The following is a 6,527-nucleotide window of genomic DNA, read 5'->3' on the forward strand; positions in this document are numbered from 1 at the left end:
CAGGAATGCACATACTGAATGTTTACATAAATCGTTGCAAATTGTTAATGTAGGAAAGATAGCCAGTGCTGCTTTGATTTCAGTTTTTATCTAGCCTCTATATATTTATTGTGTCAAAGTCTAGTGAGGGCTAAAATTGGCTGCAGGCTAGCTAGCGTGCGCAGACGGTTTGGCTGACTCTCCTGGCAGAGTGGCAGAAGCTTCACATTAAATCAGCAGACACATCTAACTAGCATGTCATATGTTGCCACTGATGTGACACCTTTGATGTGTTCATCTGTTTGGTATTTGTGTTTTCATATTCTTATAGCCATGAATTAATGCTTGTTGGAAGTAAAAATGGACTCATGTTTATAAGAGCGTAAATGTGTTGGTTTTAAATTCTAAAGTTGAAGAATATTTGTTTTGGAAATTTTAATGCAATGCAATAGGAAAACTTACAGTACCAAGAGAAAAGTACTTATAAAATAAGACTACAGTTGGACACTTTTTTTTAAATGGTCAGTTTTGCTGAAGGAACTAATGTGAGACCCCCAGAACACTGTGTATTTTCATCCCAAGAGAGCATGCTGTAATACTTCTTGTTCAGTAATGCTGCTTTGAAAATCTTGGATGCCTGTGCTATATACCTGCATAACAATAAAATTTGTGAGTTTGCCTTTTACTTGGAACACTACCTCTTACCATCTTGATAATGCATTTGTGTTTGTTTAAAAATATTCCAGATTATATGGAGATTATTGAAAAACTTGTGTGAAGCCATATTTTTTTCTGCACAGTTCATAACTAGTTTGAATCTAGTTGCAATGTATTTTTGTTTCAAGATATTGTACACATGAGGATGTTACTACATGTGTTCTATAGCCTGTTTTCCAAAATGTATTAAGACAGGAGATGCACTTTATAACTAAGACTCCATTGTGCCAAGTCGAGTTGGCTGGCTGGTTGAGAGGGGGGTTGCAGAGAGAGGGCTGTGTAGTGCCTTTTTGTATTTTACTTGTTCGTTACTGCAGTTTTGTTACAGTGCTCGAGTTCGGCTCTGTGGAATCTTTGATACTGCTTGTTTCTGTTCCTCACTGATTTACTGGAAGTGCCTTGTTTTATTCTCTTTTCCAATACGAGGAATGCTGTTTTGTTTTAATCTTGTTTTTTCACCCTGTACCACCCACACTGTTGTTTAATGTTGTCAATATGCAGTGTCTTTGTGCTGGAGTTTTCAAAGGGAGTTTTGTACTTCAGGCTGTGCATACAATGACCTTTATGCAGAACTGTATAAACCTTCCTGGTGAAATAAAACTATGGACAAAACACCTGTCTATTTTTTTTTTTCCATTGTAGAAAAAAAAGTTCAATGCCTTTCCTAGTAGAAGGATAAAAATACCATTTGAAAGAGACCTATCTCACCTCAGTGGTCTCGTGCAGTTCCTCAACTTTTGGTCTGAGTTCTCTTTGTATACTGAAAACTGTCAGTGAAATTGTACATGAAAACAAGTGAGAATGCTGTGAGAAGACATCAGAAAACCTACTGTACTTCTGATAAAGAAATTTTAAAAGAAAGAAACTTTTTCTATACATTCTGCATGAATCTTCCTAGATTGGTGTACTCAAAGTTTTGACACCTTAAATCTTAAAATCTTAAATCTTTTGTCAAATGTCACATTTGGAAAAAAAAAAAAAAAGGCAAAAAAAATAAAGTGTTTAAAATCCTGAAAAGGTGCCTGGATCATACATGGTAGGAATTGCTGAAGTACTTTAAGAAAATCTGCAAATCTAGTCACTAAAAGCATTAATATAATTTACAATTTGGTCATGAGAGGGCAAAGGAATAGAAATTTTGTGGAGTTCTGTCCTTAGGATTTATAAGATATTTTGCTGACCCAATATATTTAGAATAATATGAACAGACATTTTTGTTCAGGGAGACCTTGGGGTTTTTAATTAAACTGAGTGGAAGATATGTGAATTTGTTCAGGAGCCATATTGTATCACTTGGCAAATGGTTTTGGTTAATGAATGGTTACCCCCACTAAGGGACATGCAAAGTCTGAGGTGTACAACCCATGGTGGCCTTGAATGTCCTGATTGAGGTGATTTTCAAGTCTCCCCTATTGAATTTTGTTTCTGGTGCACTCGCTTCCATTCTGGCACTATTTTCCACCCCTTTCCTTCTCATTTCAGTCACTGCTGCAATTTTAGTACAGAAGAAGCCAAGATTAAATTGTTTCATTCATGAGAATTTGACAGTGGAGTTTTGTGCTCTTCACAATGAGCAGAGGAGTATTCAAACTGGAATTGTAGCAGAATGAACCGATGGCACAAACTGCAACCAGTGACACTTTGTTCTTTTGTGTTGTATAATCATTCCAAAGGTGATTGTCTTAGTTCAGCCACTGATTTAAAAGATGTTTTTTCCCCCTTAGTTTTAGATTTTAATACATTGTACCCAACTCAATCCTACTGGGGTTTTGCTTTTTTCTACAATATTACATCTTAAATTTAATAATCCTGCAGGACTATTCTATCCTCCACTTGGGGTCTTCCCACGCCACCTCTCTGCTTTTGATTTGTGTACTCCTAAATCAAACTGCTGACTAGTCTTGAATCAAGAATGAATGCCTATAAAACTCCCACTTCATACCTTTCCCATGGTGACAACTGCTGGTCACTGTGAGTGTAACAGTCCCACTCGAGGAAAGGAGCAAATTCACTGATCCACAGGACTGCACCTGGTGGTAGCAGGAGTAGGGTTAGGCCATGTTCTCTAGTAGCCTGCTGTCCTCACCTCTTTGTGTTAGGCATCTTCTTGCTCTGGGGGGTCACAGTTGTGGAGATAAGTAGACATGCAAAGCTCCTGTTCTGGGTGGTATGTGCCCCAAATCGTTTTTACTCTGTGCATCTCCTAAGACTACCAAGTAGTTTGGTTTCTCTTTGCAGTTTCTTTTTCTTTGTTGAAATGTAGCAATTACCCTGCAAGAAATTTTATATTTCTGGAAGATCTAATAACAAACGCAACTTTCTATAGGAAGCTCTGTGTAGTGTGGTTTGGATTTTTTAGCATATTTTGGGTTTTTTTCCCTGTGCTGCAGCAGGTTCTAATACACACTGGGGAAGGAATTCTGAAGAGTTATGGTCTGAAGTTACTGCTGCTTCAATCAGTCTTCTTAAAGGAATATCAGATAACACAAATAAATATTTCAAGGTCATGAATCACCAAGGAATGGAAGAGTCCTGTAGGAAACACTCCTTTTATGGAATACTGGGTCTAGGGGTCTTGCTTCCTATCATTCCTTTCTGTATTTCAATTAAGCCTTTGTCCTGGAGATAGTACGTTCAGGTTGCTAGACAGGTTCAACATTCAAAACCAGATATGCACTCTTCCTGCAGACTCCAGGGCTTGCTTTAAGGGATGCTGGCTAACCAAACTGTATCCTCACAGCCATGTTTCTTGCTTTGTACTTGCAGTACTGATAATGCAGCTAAAGATTAAAGATTATAATAGATATAAATTACAAACTTGTGTTGTCCCCACTTATGCTGATTTTTTAGCATATATATCTGCTTTTAGTTTAAAGCTATCCAACTGGAGAATAATCTATAGTGTTTTACTGGAAGTTCTCATCTCTAAATTTTTCCTTGGGTTGATGAATTCAAAACCATGCTGATGATTGTTCAGAGTCAGGAGAAGGCTGTCACAAGGTGTGTCTAAGCATAACCCTATATGTCACATACAAAGCATGTTTTTTTCTTCTTGTGGGCCTGTTTTAAAGCCCCAACATGCAGTTTTGTCCAGCATCACCAAAATAAAATGGTAGTTGAAGGGTCCTGTTGAACAAGGGTCAGTCAGAGTTACGTTTAGGCTACCTGGAGCACAGGATGTGCACAGGCAGGATGTTTCTGAAAGACAAGTGTTTTTGTCTATCATGTAGAGGTGACAGGAAGGCTGAAGGAGCTATGAAAGTGGCCAAATTTACCTAGCCCTCAAATGTAATTCTGTGTAGCTGGATAAATCAGAAAGCCTGATGTGTAGGCCATTCTTACTTAACATAATGATAATTTTTAGCATGGAGTCTTTCTGCAATGAAACAGAACCTGATGCTGAAATTACAATTCAGGAAGGGTAACAATGTTCTAGCTGAACTGGCATAGCTTTCGTTCTCTTTTTATACCTTTAACCTCCAACCAACAGGCAAAAGGTAGTCTGCAATGCATTTGTCTCGTGTGTAACCCAGATCCTCTGCCTGTACATGTTTGTGTGACCTGTGCCTTTTGCATTTCATTGGAAATATCACAGCATCTAGCCCAGGCTGGAGTTCTGGTGTTGCTTGTAAAGATCACAGACTCCAAGCAGGGCAACGTAGCTGTGGAAAAAGAGGACACTTGGCAGTAGGAGTGGTAAACTTGAGTAATAATTTCAGTCTTCAAAAGTGCTGCCACTGCTAGCCAGAGCTGAACCCTTCGGCTTCAGGAGAGGCAGACGCCTGCAACATCAGCGACGAGATCAACCCCCCAGTGCAGAAACCATTAGTCTCCCTGCCAGTGGGCGTTGTGGCTCCTCTGACCACAGTGTGGCCTCATACGTGGGATTCTGGGCTCAGCTCCCAGCACTGGCTGAGTCTCATCTGTCTTAAAGGAAGTTAGCAGGTTTTGCACAACCCTTTGCTAAGCCTTCAGGAGTAGTACACTGAGCTATGTTTTCATGGTTGTCAACACAATCTTCATTGAGATCTTTCCTCTTTTTAGCCCTTTTAAGCTCTTCATGGAGCTCTTAAATGCTTGATGATTTGTACTCAGCATTTCTGTGACTCGAGGACCATCAGTGTGCTCTCCAAATAATGAATTGGTTGCCACTTGGTACCTGAGAGATAGATATTGTATTTCCCTCTGCTTTGCAAATAGGGAAAATGAGAAAGAAAGCGATTATGATTCACCCTAACTGCATAGTAAGTCACTTGGTGTAGTCCTGGTGTTACTGCTGATCCCATAGTCTTGTCAGCAGGTTAAAATTAGATGATTTGCTGATCTGGTGAGACTCCCATTTATATAATACAGAAACTGTGTCTTGGGATATCTCAAATGAGTTTCAAGTAGGCCTAAATACAGTTGCTCATAAATTATAAGCTTCTTTATTTTCTAATATTCCTTTCCTCCAGTTCAAACTGAAAATGCGACAGTGTTTGTGTTAATGTGATGGAGAAACAAGCCTCTGCTCTCTGAACCCCCTGTGGATTAGTGCTTTTCATCTAGAAGACACAGCTGCCACAGCTGTTTTACAGAAGTGCTGAGGACGATTGTGAAATGCTGCTCATTTGTCTGCTTGGCAGTTCACGTGGGTTTGTCAAGCATTGCTCATCTGGCAAGTGCCTAATGGAAGAAGGTTGCACACTGACCTTTCAAGACCTCATTCCTGCTTTGCATGTCCAAAAATATAGACAAATATAGTCTAGGGAACAGTTGCAACATGTGGCAAACCTCCTATGGAATCTCTCCTCCTAGATTTCCTGTATCTCTTCCCTAGATGTTCTCGGTATTTCTGATAACTGGGTTATGGGGTGGATAGTTTGTGGTGTGAGGGGGGGTCTCCCTTCCCCCTCATTATGTATAACTGTGCCTGTTACAGGGATAAGCACAGGCATCAGACAAGAGGCCTGCCTTATGCAGCAGCTGCTTTGTGCATCTAGAGAAAGTCTTGCCCTGAGAAGTTTGGGGTTTGTGTGTTGATGTTCAGCGTTCATTTAGAAATCCTAACAGCGTAGCTTGTCGGCTAATGTAAACCTAACAAACACGTCATGACAGTCCTCTTCGATTTGAGTCAGTCAAGGGGATAATAACTTGCATGGGAAGAGGCAGATGAGAAAACTGGCTCCTTCTATGTAATCTTTTGAAAACCAATAAAATCAGCCATTCAGTAAACTGTTGATGTGCTTATAGAGGTGGTGCCTCTGCCTACATGGACAAGAGCCCAGAGCAGCCAGCTTCTTGTGGAGGTCACTGCTTTTTCATCTCACACCAGTCAGATCTGACTCAATCCCCCCTACTTAAATAGGCAACTAAATAAGTTGAAAGCATTGCAAAATTAATGTGCAGAGTAATGTGTTACGAAAGGGTATTCAACAATGAAGAATTAAGCTCAGCCTTTCCATGAGTTAACCTGGGAAACAACCTGTGCAAATAATTACTGTTATCTATCTTTGCTGTCGGCACGCTGTAGCCCAACACTGGCATTCTCTGTGAGATACGTATTTCAGCTCTCAATCTCAACAACCACAGGAAGACCAACATTTTTCATTTCTCAAATGACATGGAGTTACACAAGACTCACGATCCTCCAAAGGTCAGAGCATGAGATCTCTTCTCTCAACACAGAGGCTGCTCTGTTCTGCCCTGATGAAGCAGCTGTTGGCTCAGATTTCAGTTTATTCAGACACAATATGTACTCTAGACAGATTCTCAGCCTACATAAATTAATGTCTTGACTACTTATCATTCCCCCCCCCCCCCCAAAGCTTTTTTAATTCTATCTTCCGCTT

At 40.0% G+C, this 6,527-nt stretch overlaps 1 protein-coding gene across 1 annotated transcript in view; it reads left to right on the plus strand.

The window, feature by feature from the left end:
- Window positions 1–6,527, plus strand: part of SNX16 (sorting nexin 16) — a 31,579-nt gene that overhangs the window by 19,857 nt on the left and 5,195 nt on the right. The gene's annotated exons all lie outside the window — the stretch shown is intronic.

This window comes from Merops nubicus, unplaced genomic scaffold (genome assembly GCF_000691845.1).
Source record: "Merops nubicus isolate BGI_N331 unplaced genomic scaffold, ASM69184v1 scaffold13850, whole genome shotgun sequence".
Lineage (NCBI taxonomy): Eukaryota > Metazoa > Chordata > Aves > Coraciiformes > Meropidae > Merops > Merops nubicus.